At 43.4% G+C, this 19,016-nt stretch overlaps 2 non-coding genes across 2 annotated transcripts; one reads left to right on the top strand and one right to left on the bottom strand.

Annotated features, from left to right (window-relative positions):
- Positions 1-650: 650 nt before the first annotated feature.
- On the top strand, positions 651-842 carry LOC126250443 (U2 spliceosomal RNA). The gene has a single exon (XR_007545682.1). It is a non-coding gene; the product is annotated as a U2 spliceosomal RNA (small nuclear RNA).
- A 12,791-nt stretch (positions 843-13,633) lies between these two features.
- Trnat-ugu (transfer RNA threonine (anticodon UGU)) lies at positions 13,634-13,708 on the bottom strand. Its single transcript has one exon. It is a non-coding gene; the product is annotated as a tRNA-Thr (tRNA).
- Between the last annotated feature and the right edge of the window lie 5,308 nt (positions 13,709-19,016).

The following is a 19,016-nucleotide window of genomic DNA, read 5'->3' on the forward strand; positions in this document are numbered from 1 at the left end:
CCGAGGGCTGCGGAAAAGTAGCGAGTGATCCCAGAGCCCAAAGAGACTGGTGGGAACTACTGACTGGTGATCACATCACAAAGAGTGACGTACTTCATACCCACATGTATAGACAGACAAAGGCAAATCAAGTAATTTAATTTAATATATCAGGGTTCTTGTATGCAGAGACATCTGAGAACACAAACGTTCTCCTCCATGAGTTGCCTGTAACCCACATGATCACAAAGGCAGCAAAACGCATACTGAGCTGTTGTTCACTATTCACCCACACAGAGGGCGCCTTGAGAGTCGACACCTGGAGAGTCCAGTGATCACGTAGCAGAAGTCAAATTCATTTGATATTTGTTACTAGAGAAACCACACCCACTCTTTTTCAGCTGGCTACTAAGCTGCAGCTTTCAGCTAGGATGTTTAGTTGCAACTGCAGTTTCACCCCTGACATTGATTCTCCCCAGTTTAAAAAATTAAATTTACACAATCCGAGACAGGGATGTTGTTGTTCATATACCTCAAATATCTCATGTAAAATACCGATTCCTCCCTTTCGTATGAGTCATTTTTGAAGACAAAGGAAATTGGGGTGTACACGCATTTTCTCAATGCTAAAGCATCGTTACTTGCTGTGAAACTCCTGTACAATAGGGTATATATCCTCTAAGTATTCTTTCATCAGGTAAAAAAATTTCTGTTCTCATCAGCTTAATATCTGTTAAATCCCCCATCACAGGACCACAACATTAAACTAATTTTTTGATCATGACGGAGTGCTTAAGAGCATGCTCTACCTATGTCACAGGATGCCCTTCCTTTTGGAACTTTCTTAAAGCAACCAAATGTTTCATCATGTATGAAATCCCTTAAGCCGTCAGCACAGACGAGTTGTAAATATTAGGTTTATACTATGTATCACTCTATAAATTCGTTAAAGCAGCTGATTTTACTATGATGTTAGTCTCTCCCCGTGTAGGTAGGAGATTGAAATCTCGTTAGAAGATATCGCCAGAACAAAAAAACACCTGATTACCGCTAAAACTCCCTAATCATATCAGTGATACTCTCGCCCTCACTTCCAATCACTTTGCGGCATATCATTGATATCAAATGCTTTAACTAATTAATTAATTTGTTCATGAGAGTCACTTTGCATGGTGAATATTTTTTCCTGCAGTCTGATTACACTCGCCAGGTAGCTCAAATAGGAATTTGTGGAGGGATGACGATTCTCTTTTTCAAGAACACTGTTGAGAACTGACATTTGAAGTTGACTGCAGAAGGTTTCTACTGCCACCAATAATCATTTTACATAAGGACCGCAAATATAAGATACAAGAAATCAGTGCTCAAATAAAGGTATGTAGACAGTCTTTTTCCCACGTAGCATTGGTACAGGGTACCCCGCGCCACACATCGTACGAAGGCTTGCGAAGAAACCATATAGATGTAACGTAAATTTAGTCTACCTATTAAGCTGTCACACTATCCATTTATAGGCACACAAAACTTGCAGGCTAATGCTATCTCTTATTTATCGAGAAAACAAAAGATGTAACTTCTGCTGCTGACTGTCTCTCGCTAAAAATCTTCGTATTAGCCCCTAATTTTCTCATTGCAGTCACTTCGCGCGACATATGTAAGAGGTTGTAATATACACTCCTGGAAATTGAAATAAGAACACCGTGAATTCATTGTCCCAGGAAGGGGAAACTTTATTGACACATTCCTGGGGTCAGATACATCACATGATCACACTGACAGAGCCACAGGCACATAGACACAGGCAACAGAGCATGCACAATGTCGGCACTAGTACAGTGTATATCCACCTTTCGCAGCAATGCAGGCTGCTATTCTCCCATGGAGACGATCGTAGAGATGCTGGATGTAGTCCTGTGGAACGGCTTGCCATGCCATTTCCACCTGGCGCCTCAGTTGGACCAGCGTTCGTGCTGGACCTGCAGACCGCGTGAGACGACGCTTCATCCAGTCCCAAACATGCTCAATGGGGGACAGATCCGGAGATCTTGCTGGCCAGGGTAGTTGACTTACACCTTCTAGAGCACGTTGGGTGGCACGGGATACATGCGGACGTGCAATGTCCTGTTGGAACAGCAAGTTCCCTTGCCGGTCTAGGAATGGTAGAACGATGGGTTCGATGACGGTTTGGATGTACCGTGCACTATTCAGTGTCCCCTCGACGATCACCAGTGGTGTACGGTCAGTGTAGGAGATCGCTCCCCACACCATGATGCCGGGTGTTGGCCCTGTGTGCCTCGGTCATATGCAGTCCTGATTGTGGCGCTCACCTGCACGGCGCCAAACACGCATACGACCATCATTGGCACCAAGGCAGAAGCGACTCTCATCGCTGAAGACGACACGTCTCCATTCGTCCCTCCATTCACGCCTGTCGCGACACCACTGGAGGCGGGCTGCACGATGTTGGGGCGTGAGCGGAAGACGGCCTAACGGTGTGCGGGACCGTAGCCCAGCTTCATGGAGACGGTTGCGAATGGTCCTCGCCGATACCCCAGGAGCAACAGTGTCCCTAATTTGCTGGGAAGTGGCGGTGCGGTCCCCTACGGCACTGCGTAGGATCCTACGGTCTTGGCGTGCATCCGTGCGTCGCTGCGGTCCGGTCCCAGGTCGACGGGCACGTGCACCTTCCGCCGACCACTGGCGACAACATCGATGTACTGTGGAGACCTCACGCCCCACGTGTTGAGCAATTCGGCGGTACGTCCACCCAGCCTCCCGCATGCCCACTTTACGCCCTCGCTCAAAGTCCGTCAACTGCACATACGGTTCACGTCCACGCTGTCGCGGCATGCTACCAGTGTTAAAGACTGCGATGGAGCTCCGTATGCCACGGAAAACTGGCTGACACTGACGGCGGCGGTGCACAAATGCTGCGCAGCTAGCGCCATTCGACGGCCAACACCGCGGTTCCTGGTGTGTCCGCTGTGCCGTGCGTGTGATCATTGCTCGTACAGCCCTCTCGCAGTGTCCGGAGCAAGTATGGCGGGTCTGACACACCGGTGTCAATGTGTTCTTTTTTCCATTTCCAGGAGTGTATTTTGCCCGCAATACTCCCCTTTCAACAGAGTATTGCTTACCTTCCACATTCTCACGAATCTTCCAGTTTTCGGTATATAGCATTTTAATCCATCTGATTTCGACGAGTAAGTGATGCCCCTGCCAAGCCACACTAATTCTCACGAAATCCCATGATGTACCAACAGCACCATTCCATTAGTCAAAATGCTCTTAGTCCTGTACCCATCACTGACTAGGTAGAGAGCTAACACATGGAGAAAAATAGAGCACTAACGTACAGGAGGAAATTCACAACCATATGGAGTGTATGTGGGTTGCACAGAGAAATTCTGAAGCATAACACTTGCAATTCGTCGATATCGAATGCCTGTTTATAAATATCTCCCTGTACATATCCTAGTCTCTTTTATCGTATTCCTGTGATTGCTCCACTAGAAAAATGACAGTGTAGTGGAGTCAGAGTATTTGCTAACAGCACTGCGTCTCCCTCTTTCTCTCTCTCTCTAATCCTTATTTTTATACCGTCCAATGGAGTAAAACTATGAACTATAAAAACTTCAATAAAGTAACATGGTCGAGAATGGGATAACATTTTACATATCTTTCTTCGATATATCGAAAACAAATACTGTCTGCATGTTGACAGCGAGCATATGTGGTGATCCTTTTAAATATACATGTATTGGTCCAGTGGAGTAGGTAGCCAGTGATCGAAGTAGCTTATGGTTCAAATGGCTCTGAGCACTATGGGACTCAACTGCTGAGGTCATTAGTCCCCTAGAACTTAGAACTAGTTAAACCTAACTAACCTAAGGACATCACAAACATCCATGCCCGAGGCAGGATTCGAACCTGCGACCGTAGCGGTCTTGCGGTTCCAGACTGCAGCGCCTTTAACCGCACGGCCACTTCGGCCGGCCTAAGTAGCTTATATAGAACTGTGTAAAGTTTTCTCGCCTATACTGTAGGAAAACCATATTACTCAGACTATCAATCACAAGAGTGGGTTCCTGTGTTGGTCTCTTGTAAGCACTCTGATACATTTTTTTTTCCCCTGTAACATATCCAAGTAGTGTATAACTACAACTCTGTACATGCCATGCATTTTTTTTCTACAATGACTTCGAGGCCTGTGTCAGGTGCTAAACTGACATTAACATCCAGAATTTTGACATTAACATGTTTCGATCCATCGGCTCTCACAGAAAGCTGGACATCGCGTGGTATAAGGTAAGCTGCTCCTACAGCATGCATGATGGTTGAAATAAAAACAGAGGCAGTGTTTTTTTATTGACAAAAATGTGGAAGGCGTCACAACATATGGAACCTGGAAGAGCCTGCAGCATTGAGGTGCGTTTCCAAACTAGTCTTCGAAGGTGATGACTTCAGCATTTAAACTCATGTTCCACAGTGACAGAGTAGCAGATGACTCAGTGTTTCATTTTCGAAGAGTCCAAGAGCATTGATTCCTCATACTGGCAGCACATATTGCACCCCGGTATACAATCACTGTTTCAGTGTCTTAGGTGGTGTCATAACTTTCTAATCTTTGGACACTGTGTCTTTCATTTTTAAGGCTTACAGTGCATAGCCGAATGTGAAACAAGAGGATATATTATAGGACTTAAATCCATAGAGCATGGCTAGTAAACACATCAGTTGTCAACTGCACCGGTGGAGGAATGTACACCCAGGCAAGCATGTAAATACCCTCTTTCATCCACATTTTTGGCATATTTACCTCAGTTACGGATTTTCCATCAATTTTCGTGATTTCACCAGGTTTTCCATAATCCAAATGTATTTTACCGCCGGCCGGAGTGGCCGAGCGGTTCTTGGCGCTACAGTCTGGAACCGCGCGACCGCTAAGGTCGCAGGTTCGAATCCTGCCTCGGGCATGGATGTGTGTGATGTCCTTAGGTTAGTTAGGTTTAAGTAGTTCTAAGTTCTAGGGGACTGATGACCTCAGAACTTAAGTCCCATAGTGCTCAGAGCCATTTTTTTTTTTGTATTTTACCCAATTACTCGACTTACAACCACCACTCTCGATGACTTGTCACGTCAGCAAAATGCCTCATTACGTCGATCTCGTGACGTTGTTAGCCAGTGACATTGCAGCATGATTTACAAGATATGTATCATTGCTAAAGCACCCCTATGATCACTTTTTGAGTGCTATATACATGTGGACATACCGTGAACCCTGTTACACTGCCTACATCACATTACACAAATACTGTTTGTTAGTGTAGAAAATAGCCATCAGCAGAGATGAGGTGCAAAAACTACGTTCCTTAGCCAAAACACTTCATAAATTCGGTAAGATTTTATTACGATTAGCCATCTCTCCCTATGTAGATCGGAGTCACAAAGTATTCTCGCATTCGCGGATCCTGAGCAAAGCTCTATATGGTCTCTCTACGCATCTTGTAACATTTCTTCTACCTTTTACCAAATGTCCCTGCAACATTGTCTCTGATTTAATTTGGAACTGACCAGAAGTAGGAGCAGACTATACATGCTACATTCGACGACCTGTGAAGGAACAGAACAAGCAGAGTTCCATGTAATCAATACACTTGGATATTTTGCTTTCGGGAAGACCGTAACAGATGTCCCAAACTGGCACAACCGACGGACGCTAGTGACATAGGCCAGTTATTCTCATTCCAATACTGTAACTTCCGTTCTGTGAAGACTGTTATGTTCCAATCTTACGCGCGTCATCCATCCAGTTACGCACAACGTCTGTAGATGCATGCATACAGGTGATGAATTACCTCAGAAAATTATTCCGTAATACGTTATTGAGCGGAAATACGCAAAATACGTCAGGAAGTTGATACATTTGATTCCAGGCTTAGCAATTATACGAAGAGGAAAAGTAGCTTAACTTAATTGTTTGAGAAGATCAGTAATACGCTTCTTCCAGTTCAAGTTTTCATCAATATGTACATCAAAAAATTTGGAGCATTCCATCCCATTTGCTGACTCATGCTTCTGTGCTAGATCAGTCGTTGGTACGACTCTCTTTGTTGTACAGAACTCAATTTAGTGTGAATTTTCAAAATTTAGGGAGAGTTAATTTTCAGAGACCCATTTAATAATTCTTAGGAAAGTATCATTTACCAACACATCTGTTACTTTCTCTCCAATGGGATTTATTATAACACTAGTATCATATGCCAAAAGATCCAATTTTGCTTGCTGAATGTTAAGTTGAAGTGCATTCACATATGTAATGAATACGAGTGGACCCAAAACTGAACACTGTGGGCCACCCTTCGTGATCTTTTTTCCCAGTCACTAATATTTTCAATCTTTTTGACATTATCTGAATTGGTCAGCACAACCTTTTGCAATCTGTTTGTTAAGCATGCTTAAATGCTAAGTATGATGCAGTACAGTATGTTTCTGATACAGTATTGGGATGCCATCGGAAGAATAGGTGGCAACTGTTTGCGGAACTCTTGACTGATTAATTCGTAATGGGATACTAAAATAACTTGGAACTTTCTTGCACTTAGTTTAAGACCCATATTTTGGGTTCATCTCAACACTGATGACAGATTGTCAAGGTCAGTTCACAGCCGGCCGGGGTGGCCGAGCGGTTCTAGGCGCTACAGTCTGGAACCGCGAGACCGCTACGGTCGCAGGTTCGAATCCTGCCTCGGGCAAGGATGTGTGTGATGCCCTTAGGTTAGTTAGGTTTAAGTAGTTTTAAGTTCTAGGGGACTGATGACCTCAGAAGTTAAGTCCCATAGTGCTCAGAGCCATTTGAACCATTTTTTCGGTTCACACTTGATGGAACAAAACGGGACGGGGCGGAAAGTCAAAATAGTGCTCAGTGGATTTCAAATGGTGGCATTGACATAGGTCGTCAACAGAACGGGACGGGACGCAACAGAGCGTCACGTCTTCAAGGTTTCTCGGAAGAAAGTCTGACGTTGCTGAGAGGGGGAGCGGAGGGGGGAGGGTGTTGACGTCTGCTAACATCCGAAAGTTTATTGCGCTCACTCACAGCTGCAGATTTCATGCAACTGCGTCTTCCTAGCCTTTGCTTTATCATTTTGTCACAAACTATTTTATATTCGAGTAATCGAAGCTGTTGAAAGGCATGATGTTGGGAAGAACTCCGCTTACAGCTGGTAAAATTGTTATTTGTTAAAAATACGACCGGTTTCGCGGCTTCAAGCCCCATCATCAGATGAACCTACACGGTAAAAAGCAAAGTGCAGTGTCGCCCCTTTTTGTGGATATTAAAATTAATAAAGGAATGTCTAAAATATACTCATAACGTTAAACGATCATAGGCATACTATCGCTCCTAGTTAAAATTTACTATTCAGAGAATATCGTTGATACTATGGTGAGCGAAAGGTAACGAAGGCGTCCATTCTTTAAAATTTGCCTGCATCTAAAAAGGAAAAAAAAAATTATAGTGAGCTGACGCTAATTTTTTTTTTTTTTAAAATGAGGGCGGATTGTCGATAAGGAACTGTCCCTGCTAACATGATTACTCACGGCACATGCAAATTACTATGTGGAAAACATCAGTTTATTATCCGGGTGACAGCAGGGCAGCTCGGTGCAGGGCAAGGCAAAAGCGGCCCACCAAGCGAGGTGGCGCAGTGGTTAGACACTGGACTCGCATTCGGGAGGACGACGGTTCAATCCCGCGTCCGGCCATTCTGATTTAGGTTTTCCGTGATTTCCCTAAATCTCTCCAGGTAAATGCCGGGATGGTTCCTTTGAAAAGGACACGGCCGACTTCCTTCCCCATCTTTCCCGAGACCGATGACCTCACTGTCTGGTCTCCTTCCCCAAAGCAATCAAAAGCGGCCCGTACGAAAGACAAAGAGAGACCAGCTGGCTGGCGGAACGGAAGCTAACCATGTGCATAGTGTGACGTCAGATACTCATGACTAGGAGCGCTGGGTTGCTACCTTTACAAGCGAGAATAATTCAGAATTTTATTTTCGCTTCTAAAGGTAGCGACCCAGCGCTCCTAGTAGTGAGTATATGACGTCACACTGTCCACATGGGTAGCTTCCGTTCCGCCAGCCAGCTAGTCTCTCATTGTCTTCCGTGAGGGCCGCTAGTTGCCTTGACCTGCACTGAGCTGCTCTGCTGTCACACTGGTAAAGCACTGATACTTTCCACATAGCCATTTGCATGTGCTGCGACTAATCATGTTAGCAGTAACAATTCTTTATCGATAACGCAGCCTCTTTTTTCAAAAATAAAAATAAAAATTATCGTCCGTTCACTATAAAATATTTTCTTTTTTCTTTTAAGATGCAGGCAAATTTTAAAGAATAGAGCATGTATTCTTAACTTTCGCTCGCCATAATATTTACGATACTCTCTGAATAGTAAATTTTGACTAGGAGCGATGAACATACCTAAAATCTTTTAACGTTGTGAGTGTATTTTAGAAATTCTTTTATTAATCTTAATATCCACAATTTGCGATGACACTGTACTTTGCCTTTTACTGTGCAGGTTCAACTGATGATGCGACTTGAAGTCGCGAAACCGGTCGAGTTTTAATAAACAACAATTTTACCCGCTGTAAGCGAAGTTCTTCCTAACATCATGTTTTATCATTTTGTTTTGTTTACGTGACGTATTGCAAAAGTTCTAGGACGACTAGTATACTTCTTCCATTGAGTGTTCTTCTACAAGAAATGGCAGATATGTCCAAGCAAAAAATAATTTAGGTTTTACAATAAACGTTCAGAGAAAAAGTCTATACTTTGAGTAAATAATAACGTGAATTGATGACGAAAATTTCATCAAGTAACCTTTTTTTAACACTGAACCTTCGCTGAGGGAGAAATATACAGTTTTTTGACGTTATTTAGTATTTCGAGACAAAAAACGTAATGGCTCAGGTAAACAGCCTCTATGCATTGCCTTATAAATATTATTTGATGTGTTTTATGTATATATATTCGATAAGTAATAAATGTTAAAGTTTCTAAACGTTTGTAAGACACTTTTCCTGTCGTTTCACTTCTAGGCAGTTTGCTATACACGTTTTATTAAGAAGATCCTTTATGAAGTTTTCTTTTGCTTTTAAACAGCTATATTATAGCCAGTTCGTTTATTCTAGTTCTATATTCTGCCTTTTTCCATCACTGATAGTATCTCAGTACCCCACTTTCACTGTTTGGTACTAGGCTAACTCAAGCGATATTGTGCATATCTTTTAAGTTTGGCACCTCACAGCTTTTAAGTGTTTGTTAAGACGTCTTGCTGTTCACCATTAACTTCACGTAAAATATTTAGTTACCAGACCCGTAGTCGGCCATTGAGCCATTCTTCAATGGCAGCTGGGGCACATTTTCGATAAGATAAGTCGTTTGTTTCTGAAAATTTGACTGAAAATTGGTTTCAGGACACAGGAGACTGTAGGATCACGCATTATACATAACTTGGATAACAGTCAGGCATTTGATATATGAGGAATATACGAAATAAAATAACCTGTAGTGACTATGTGTGGTTAGGCACATCGGGAGAAATTTCAAAACGAGGTTTAGAGAACATGTTACTTTTAATGAGTACAATACCTCAGCATTTAGTGTTTGTTTAAGAGAGTGCATACATTCTGTTAATGATGTCACTAAAAATCGCTATTATTCAGAAGGCTGGAAAAAGTACGTTATTGAACTTCCTAGAGAAATTGGAGATATACACTCACATAACGAAACACCCTGACAGTATCTTCAATATATCGCGTTTTATATGTCTTTGCCTTTTTCTTGGAAGAGCAGGTTAACTTCTAATGTGATTTTTACTGTAATTTCGTGTTTATGATAATCTAAAAAAAATGGCTCTGAGACTACGGGACTCAACTACTGAGGTCATAAGTCCCCTAGAACTTAGAACTACTTAAACCTAACTAACCTAAGGACAACACACACATCCATGCCCGAGGCAGGATTCGAACCTGCGACCGTATTGGTCGCGCGGTTCCAGACTGTAGCGCCAGAACCGCTCGGCCATATTATAATCTGCAAAGTATTAAATACAGTGTGTACGTTGCTCTTAACTGTGTTAAATTTTATGTGTATGGTGATGATGTATGAAGCCTCTCATATACCAAAATAAAATGAAAACAGTGTTTAAGCCGGAAAGGTTCGGATTAGAGTTTCCTCCGTTTTCCTACATGTAATACTGTCTAATTTGACAAGATATATTGGTTCACCCTTGGATGCAGGTCCTAACTGACAACCTCTTTATATGATAGACTCAGATTTTGTTGCATTATGATCGTTTTGCACGGTATGTTTGTGACTAACCTGTTCCTACGGGTTATTACGTTAAGATTAGGGCCGCCACCGACTCTAACCATACAACTAATCAAAGGTTTGGCCGAGTCGGAAAATAAATTAATCTGATCACAGTCCAAAAACTCATAGAAATGTATACGTCGTGATATCGCTCATGCCCATGCTCTGTTGACGAGAATCAAACATTTAAAATAAAATAGAAAATGCATCAACACTGTGCATAAGATCAGCTCCCAGCAACACACCTGAAAATAAGATTTAATCTAAAGCATTTGTTTTAAAATAAAAGGGGAAACTAATCACTGAACCTGTGCGTAAGGAAACGCGTTGGATGTGCTAACGGGAAAGCTACGAGGTGAGTGGCTTAGGTGCAAAACCGTAACGTCGGAACACAAGAGAAAATTGTAGATAAAATCATTTATTCGTAAGACATGGATGTGAGGCATATACACAATTCCTGATAACATTAATTCCTAAAACATTAAAGAAAAGCATCGATACATTCAGCGTTATAATCTACACCTAAAATCACTGGTGTGAATTGTGGTGTCACTGCCAGACACCACACTTGCTAGGTGGTAGCTTAAATCGGCCGCGGTCCATTAGTACATGTCGGACCCGCGTGTCGCCACTGTGTGATCGCAGACCGAGCGCCACCACACGGCAGGTCTCGAGAGACGTACGAGAACTCGTCCCAGTTGTACGACGACGTTGCTAGCGACTATACTGACGAAGCCTTTGCTCTCAATTGCCGAGAGACAGAATAGCCTTCAGCTAAGTTAATGGCTACGACTTAGCAAGGCGCCAATTGTATCAGTGCATGTATCTTACGAGTCTCATTTGTATAGTCAAGAGAGATGTACCAAAGGAAGCATTAAAAGTTAAGTATATTCCAAAGCTACGTATTTTCTTTATAGCAGTAATAACTTATCCTGTTCCAGACTTGACGCCAGTCGGCGTGTGTGTACGCGTGCCTTTCGGCTTCCTTCTCAGTGTGGCGTAGCTTGTTACGCCACAACATGAATCATTCATACAATTGCTGTTGCCTGAAACTGATCGCAATAACTCGTGAAACGGTACACGTTTCGCAGTACACCCGCGTGACCACGTGGTTTGTGGAGACGCAATTTCTAGGTATCGTGGCCAAGCTGCAACAATATCACATCACACAATCATGAACAGTTAACATTCTTTAAAACAAACATGAGATCGGACAGTTAGTGATGACGGTAGACCAACGAACTCTAATGTTCAACCACGTGGTTGGCTCCCCACGGACGAAAGATACATAAAGCAAGGAAAATTTACGAGAAGGCAAAGCTATTTAGGAAAATAAAAGCTCGTACAGGCACAGTTGAAGACAAACAGACATTCATACAGGAGCGAGTGCTCACTTCTTATCTACACCTTTGTGTGGCGCTCTTCCGGCGGATCCAAGTCTGCTATAGAAATTTTCTAAAAGAAAAATCTGCCAAAGTTTTGCATTCCTTGCTGCGACAAGGCAAAGCAATCTTTCAGAGCTGAAAAGCGAGGCCAAAAGCTAACAGCTCTCCTCTCGCCAAGTAACAACGCGCCACGCGGTCAGTCTAACTCACCCTTCTTCGACTGGAGCACAGCTGTGGACACTTCCAGTACCGGCGGCAGACTGCCTCCCTTTTTCTTCTCCAGCCTCTTCCACGCTCTGCGTGGCCCGGAAAACCCAAAGATGCCATTTCCGCCACCAACCTAATACAGGTGGATTTCTGACAAGTAGCGCAAACCTCTTTGCCTACTTGACCACTACAAGAGTTGGCTATTCTGTACAACTGCTGCTGAATCTGTATGACTATCGCAGACTTTCTGTAGCAGACTACGCCACCGTCTAGCAACGTGACACACAACCACATTCATTCAATCACACCACTATGAGTGTTATGAGAAAAGAGAAACAAGGAAAAGAAAGAGAAATGGTAGTGAAAATGGGCTACCGGACTAATGAAAGGTGGCTACAGGACCCTTTCATGTTATTCACGACAGCCGGCCGGAGTGACCGAGCGGGTCTAGGCGCTACAGTCTAGAATCGCGCGACCGCTACGCCGCGGGTTTGAATGGTTCAAATGGCTCTGAGCACTATGGGACTCAACTGCTGTGGTCATTAGTCCCCTAGAACTTAGAACTACTTAAACCTAACTAACCTAAGGACATCACACACATCCATGCCCGAGGCAGGATTCGAACTTGCGACCGTAGCAGTCGCACGGTTCCGGACTGCGCGCCTAGAACCGCGAGACCACCGCGGCCGGCGCCGCGGGTTTGAATCCTGCCTTGGGCATGGGTGTGTGTGATGTCCTTAGGTTTAAGTAGTTCTAAGTTCTAGGGGACTGATGACCTCAGAAGTTAAGTCCCATATTGATCAGAGCCATTTGAACCATTTTTTATTAGCGACATTTGACTAGCGCATATTCTACCTTTACGTATTTTAAATATTCTACCCTTAATGCTAATTGTCCAAGTGCGATATTCAATACATATGTGAGTGCATGTCACAGATGTACCGAGATGTGATCTCAGAGCCGGCCGCGGTGGCCGTGCGGTTCTGGCGCTGCAGTCCGGAACCGCGGGACTGCTACGGTCGCAGGTTCGAATCCTGCCTCGGGCATGGGTGTGTGTGATGTCCTTAGGTTAGTTAGGTTTAAGTAGTTCTAAGTTCTAGGGGACTAATGACCACAGCAGTTGAGTCCCATAGTGCTCAGAGCCATTTTTGTGATCTCAGAGATAGCAAGATTCCTTCAATATAGAGTGTTGGCCGGTCCATCAGTTCCATGCTCTCGTTACGTGACAGTGGTGTCTGGCGTGGCCTGGTAGTGCGCCCGTTTGGCGTTTGGCAGGTGTAGCATATGTACTGTGAGGTGAGACAGATGTTGGATCCTAGCGTAGTCACCTAGACATGGTTGTAATCACATTTTAAATAGCTACAGGGTTCTATGTTTCTACATCCACTTCAACTTAACATGACTGGAATTAAAAGAAGTTGACACGCACGTCGTTTGATACGGACGTGCACAATATGTGCGTAACCTATGTTTCTACAGTCAAGTTTACAAATGTTATTATGTTTGCGAGCTAACATTCCAAAGATGTTCGGGCTTACTATATATGGCGGTAGTATCTGTTCCCGGAAGAACAGTTATCGTGGATGACCATGCAGCTTTGCTAGAAATGAAATGATAATTAAATGGACACCCTAGCTGCAAACAGCCGTTGATGTACTTCATTGGGGACATGTCGAAAATGTGTGCCCCGACCGGGACTCGAACCCGGGATCTCCTGCTTACATGGCAGACGCTCTATCCATCTGAGCCATCGCGGGCACAGAGGATAGTGCGTCTGCAGGGATTTATCCCTTGCACGCTCCCCGTGAGATCCACATTCCCAACATGTCCACACCACTACATTCGTAGTGCGCCTAATAGATGTTTGCCCATCATACTCATTACTCGTGGCAGATTAATCTACCAACTCCTGTACGAGTTCGGGCATAGCGTGTGCGTTCGCACAGGAAGGTCAATGGCCGGGAAGCCATATTTAACTATATATGACGGTAGTATCTGTTCCCGGAAGAACAGTTACCGTCTATTAGGCGCACTACGAATATAGTGGTGTGGACATGTTGGGAATGTGGATCTCACGGGGAGCGTGCAAGCGATAAGTCCCTGCAGACGCACTATCCTCTGTGCCCGCGATGGCTCAGATGGATAAAGCGTCTGCCATTTCGTTACTTAATGTGAAAATGCGTGGATCGTGCTATCCTTTAGATAATGTCACGTGATAGATTATGTATTTGAAAGCAGGGGCATACCTGCATCACATGAAAACGCAAGGTAATAACAAAATACAAGGTTTCTGTTCTGCCAGCACTGAAGTAACCAAGACTAGAGGTGTAGGTCATCAGAACGTTATAAGTCATTTCGGCTTCACAGAAATAGGATGAAACATGCTAGTTATTGGCACTGCCAACAGAATTCAGTTCCATGCAATACTTCACAAAATAAGAGACAGTTTATCTGAAGCTCGAGCGAATCCATCCGGTGGCAAAAAGATTTATGCCACATTTAGCAATACAATAAGTCACTGACATGTATGACGAGACGCGCAGACGACGGTCTGGTGTAGAAGGGCAGGTTAACTAGATTAACTCCAGCGATAACGTCCGTGTGTCAAGTAACGAGATGCAAGCAGCCTAAGTCATTCACTCCTAAGAAAAGAAAACTTTTTTGTCATTATTTTGAATAGTGCTCAAGGTCAAATACTGTACGAGGGTTGGAACTTTAATAGTGGCAACTATTTATTCACAACTCATACAGAATAGATGCGTGTTTCACAGTTTTATTGGCCTTCAGAGTAGTCACCAGCATTGTGTATAACACGTTGCGAGCGATGTGGAAGTCCTGGGATAGTCTTAGCAGTGTCAGTTGTGTTGACAGTTCGAGCGGCGCCGTCTATTGCCCGACGAATTTGTAGCAGTTCTGAAGTGACTGCCGTGAAGTGTTTACTTCAGTTTAGAAAATGGTTCAAATGGCTCTGAGCACTATGGGACTTAACATCTGAGGTCATCGGTCCCCTAGAACTGAGAACTACTTAAACCTAACCAACCTAAGGACATCACAAACATCCATGCCCGAGGCAGGATTCGAACCTGCGACCGTAGCGGTCGCGCGGTTCCAGACTGAAGCGCCTAGAACAGCTCAGCCACACCGGCCGGCTTTCAGTTTAGAAATCGAGTTGAATTCATAAGGGCTTAAGTCGGGGGAGTGCAGTAGATGGTATAGCACTTAGCAGCCCCATCAGTCAAACAAATCAGTAACAGCTTGCACTGTCCGTGCTTGACCATTGTCCTGCAAAATGATGGTCAGGTCCTGGAGAAAGTGTGATCACTTCTGTCTCTATACTGTTCATTTTTGGAACACAACCTACGACCAGCTTAGAGACGTAAGTGATGACACTTTCTGCAGGACGTGACCATCATTTTGCAGGACAACACTCAAGCATATACAGTGCAAGCTGTTACTAATTTGTTTGACTGATGGGGCTGCTAAGTGCTATAACACCTACTGCACTCCCCTGACTTAAGACCTCGTGAGTTCAACTCGATTTCTAAACTGAAGGAAACACTTCACAGTATTCGCTTCAGAACTGCTACAAATTCTTCGGGCAATAGACCGCGCCGCTCGAACTGTCAACACAACTGGCACTGCTAAGAGTATCCTACAACGTCCACATCGCTGGCAACGGGTTATACACAATGCTGGTGACTACTCTGAAGGGCAGTAAAACTTTGAAACACGTCCTATTTTGAACGAGCTGAAAATAAATAGTTGCCACTATTAAAGTTCCAACCCTCGTAGTATTTGTATCGATGGAACAAATAGTTGTAGTTTTGAATTAATTACGGTTATTGTGCTTGATGACACAAGGCACTGTTTTCCTTGTGCTTTCCTTAGTTCAAACAGATCAGATCAAGAAGTACCATCATTGTTTTTTAATGAAATAAGGACAGAAGAAGGTAAACTACAGCCGCAGATCTATACGTCAGATATAGATTAATAACTTTACAAAACGTGGCTTTCACAGATAAAATAACGAGTGAAAAGACTATTCTTCATAGTGCGGTGACGAGGTGTTGAGAAAAAACATATGCACGAAAGTGAAATCGAAGGAAAAAAGGCCAGCCGCGGTGGTCTAGCGGTTCTAGGCGCGCAGTCCGGAACCGCGCGACTGCTACGGTCGCAGGTTCGAATCCTGCCTCGGGCATGGATGTGTGTGATGTCCTTAGGTTAGTTAGGTTTAACTAGTTCTAAGTTCTAGGGGACTAATGACCTCAGCAGTTGAGTCCCATAGTGCTCAGAGCCATTTTTTGAAGGAAAAAGGAGCTGAAGTGTACACTGAGATAACAAATGTCATGGGGTAGTGATATGCACATATATAGGTGGCGGTAGTATCGAATACACAAGGTATAAAAGGACAGTGCATTGGCAAAGCTGTCATTTGTACTTACGTGATTCATGAGGAAAGATTTCCGTCGTGCTTATGGCCGCAAGACGTAAATTAACAGACTTCGAACGAGAGGTGGTGGTTGGAGCTAGACGCATGGGACATTTCATTTTGGAAATCCTTATGGAGTTAATATTCCGAGATCCACAACGTCAAAAATGTGCCAAGAATACCAAATTTCAGGCCTTATTTCTTACCGTGGACAACGCAGTGGCTGACGGCCTTCATATAACGACCGAGAGCGGCGGCTTTTGCGTACAGTTGTCAGTGTTAACAGACAAGTAATAATAACCGCAGAAATAAATATGGGACGTATGATGAACGTATGTGTTAGGACAGTTGCGAGTGCCTTTGCTAACAGCGCGACATTGCTTGCAGCGTTTCTCCTGTGCTCATGACCATATCGATTGGAGACTAGACGAGAGAAAAACTGTGGCCTGGTCCCGATTTTGGTAAGAGATATTGGCAGGGTTCGAGTGAGGCATAGACCACCCGACGCTATGGACCCAAGTGATATGGTCTGTGAAATCTGTTGGTGTTACCATAATGGTGTGCACTATGTTTACATAGAATGTACTGCGTCATCTGGTTAAGTTCGGCTACTTGGAGGCCATTTCCCAAACAACGATGGAATTTTTATGGATGTCACTGCACCATATCACTGGGCCAAACTGATAGGTCCTCGGACATGGATGTGTGTGATGTCCTTAGGTTAGTTAGGTTTAAGTTGTTCTAAGTTCTAGGGGACTGATGACCTCAGCAGTTAAGTCCCATAGTGCTCAGAGCCAAACTGATTGGTATGAAGAACATTCTGAAAAATTCGAGCGAATGATTTGGCCAACGAGATCGCACGACATGAATCCCATCCAACATACCTGGGACATAATGGACAATTCAGTTCATGCAGAAAATCGTGCACCTGTAACACTTTCGCAATTATGGAGGGCCATACAGGCAGCGTGGCTCAATATTTCTGCAGAGGACTTTGAACGACTTGTTGAATCCATGCTACACAGAAATTTTGCGGTAAGCCAGGCAAAAGAAGGTCCTACACGATATTACGAGGTTCCCATGACATGTTTCATCTCAGTGTATAAGACAGTGGAAGTCTGATTCAAGAGTGACAAGTTATTTCTTTCGAAGAACTTCTCTGTTCACAGTGCTCTGTTTCTTAAAAGTTGCGTTTTCTGTTAATGTCATAACTGATAATGTAAAAAATGATCTTAAGCAGCCTGACTGCCAGTGATAAGCAAGAAGAAGAGAATTTGTGTAGCACGATTTTGGAATCAGCTCGTGTCATCAACGTTATTCCTTTTAACGTAAATACGGCCGGGACCGAGGGTAAGTGAGTGCACGGCATTAACAGGGCTAGGCTGCGACCCAGCAAGAAAAATAAAATCCACCTCTAGCGAGACGGCGATTGGCTGAAGCCATACTGGGCGACGCAGATGCGACACGGTGGTGAGATCCCCATTAAATAAAATCATTTTGAGAACTAAAATGGCTAGATATCTCTGTCGTCTCGCGTCGAACTGCACAAGTATGTGGAAAGTAGCGAGGGCGTTGAGAGCTTTGCTTTCTGAAAAGTGTGGACAATAAGCTTCACGTATTGTGGCGACAGATAGAAAAGAGGTAGTTAATAATTCCTGCGGGAATTTTTGCGGGCAAAGAAATTGTACACGTCGCTCCAACACTTAGCGAGTGTACAATGGCCATTATTTCGACTAGGGAAAGATTAACATTTTACGGAATGCAGGAAAGTTGAGACCGAGTGAATTTAGTCAAGGCCAGAATAGGGAATTAGCGTTTCAGATCCAGCACGGAAACAACGCCGTTGCAGATGCAGCTTGGTAAAGTACCATCGCGCATTAGGCCACAGTAAATGTTGAGTCTAGATTTTGCTCACTCCAACTTGTGTACGCTTTGACCATTGAATATCAAAAGCTTAAATACTAACCTGCTCTCACATTGAGTACATGAGAGTTTTTTTATTGGTTCAAAAAGTAAATTTATTCTCCAACAACTCAGTGCTTTGACCAGCTACAATAACAGAGAGGTAAATGAGCTGATGAAGATTTTTAATCATTCTTTCTTGTGATAAAATTTTTTCTTATGTAGAGATAACGATTTATAATCGTCAATTCAATATGTCCAAGAGTTAAATATTTTGTTACTGAGTGTCCAAAGTAATTGAATGTCATTGTTGTGTATCACTTAACCCCTGAAAGCTCAGTTGATAAATTATATGCAGAAAAAAAAGGAAATAGCTATTTTGTCTTTCTAGAATAGATCCCAAACCTTCACTTTTATTAATTCATGCATTCTTGTTACGTGACAGCAGCATTTCTAATGATTATTATTACAATCCGCACCTAATATTAGCTACCTTCCAGGGCCAGGTTCATATTTATTTTGAATGTCAGTTCAGATGTTTTGTCCATTTGCGCGCTAAGTGGTACGCTAAGTTTTCACACATTCGTACATTCACTGTGTAGACACAAAATCTGTGGACGCAGACACAGTGTATTTACGAGTGTTGGAACTTTAATAGTGGCAACTATTTATTTACAGCTCGTAAAAAATAGATACGTGTTTCAAAGTTTTACTGACCTCCAAAGTAGTCACCAG

This window comes from Schistocerca nitens, chromosome 3, assembly GCF_023898315.1.
Source record: "Schistocerca nitens isolate TAMUIC-IGC-003100 chromosome 3, iqSchNite1.1, whole genome shotgun sequence".
NCBI lineage: Eukaryota > Metazoa > Arthropoda > Insecta > Orthoptera > Acrididae > Schistocerca > Schistocerca nitens.